Source organism: Chinchilla lanigera, unplaced genomic scaffold (genome assembly GCF_000276665.1).
Source record: "Chinchilla lanigera isolate Chin_1 unplaced genomic scaffold, ChiLan1.0 scaffold00058, whole genome shotgun sequence".
Lineage (NCBI taxonomy): Eukaryota > Metazoa > Chordata > Mammalia > Rodentia > Chinchillidae > Chinchilla > Chinchilla lanigera.
The window spans coordinates 6,209,599-6,209,923 of NW_004955459.1; positions in this window are offsets into that span (position 1 = coordinate 6,209,599).

Below are 325 nucleotides of genomic sequence, written 5' to 3' on the forward strand. Positions count from 1 at the left end.
AAAAAAATAACTCAGCTAAATAACTTATTGGGTACTCTGTACCTTACCATATTGTAGACCACATACATGCCGGATAACAAATGTTCACCCAAACACTATAAAGCATGTGTTAGCATCTTTATTTTACAGAAATGCAGTGAAGGCTTAGCTTAGTGCCTTTAAATGATTTGGCAGTGGCCACACACAAGGCACATTTAGGAACGTGTTTTCCAACCCAAACTATTCAGATCCTGATGCCTACATTGTTTCCCTTATACAGGACAGTATGGGATACCTCCACACCCCATGGCATCTGTGTATGTTGACTTTAATCTTCCTTACAAAA